Source organism: Penaeus monodon, chromosome 27, assembly GCF_015228065.2.
Source record: "Penaeus monodon isolate SGIC_2016 chromosome 27, NSTDA_Pmon_1, whole genome shotgun sequence".
Taxonomy (NCBI): Eukaryota; Metazoa; Arthropoda; class Malacostraca; order Decapoda; family Penaeidae; genus Penaeus; species Penaeus monodon.
In genome coordinates this window covers 29,378,224-29,378,580 of record NC_051412.1, presented here as the reverse complement: position 1 = coordinate 29,378,580, position 357 = coordinate 29,378,224, and positions in this window count along the sequence as shown.

Sequence of the window (357 nt, the reverse complement as noted above, 5' to 3'; positions counted from 1 at the left end):
ATGATAATAACAATGTGTGTGTGCAATATGAATGTGTATGGATAGGTATCTGTCATGTTGACAGGCTCTGAAAAATTTGCTGCCAAGGTGAATATTTGCCATTTGTGATACTATATCCCACTCAGACGTCAAACATGTTGTTTCTTTGAAAGAACCATGATGTTTCCTCACCTACGACCGCTGCATTGTAAGATGTTCACCCTCCCCGCTTATAATGCCATCCAGCCGTTGCCATCCACATGTTAGTGTGCATAAGTGTGTAAAAATCGTTCAAGCAATAGAATGTGTCAAGTTTTTAGCACTCCGCAGTAGAAGCACCTTAGGAAGCGGTAGTATTCATCTTCGATGTAATGATGT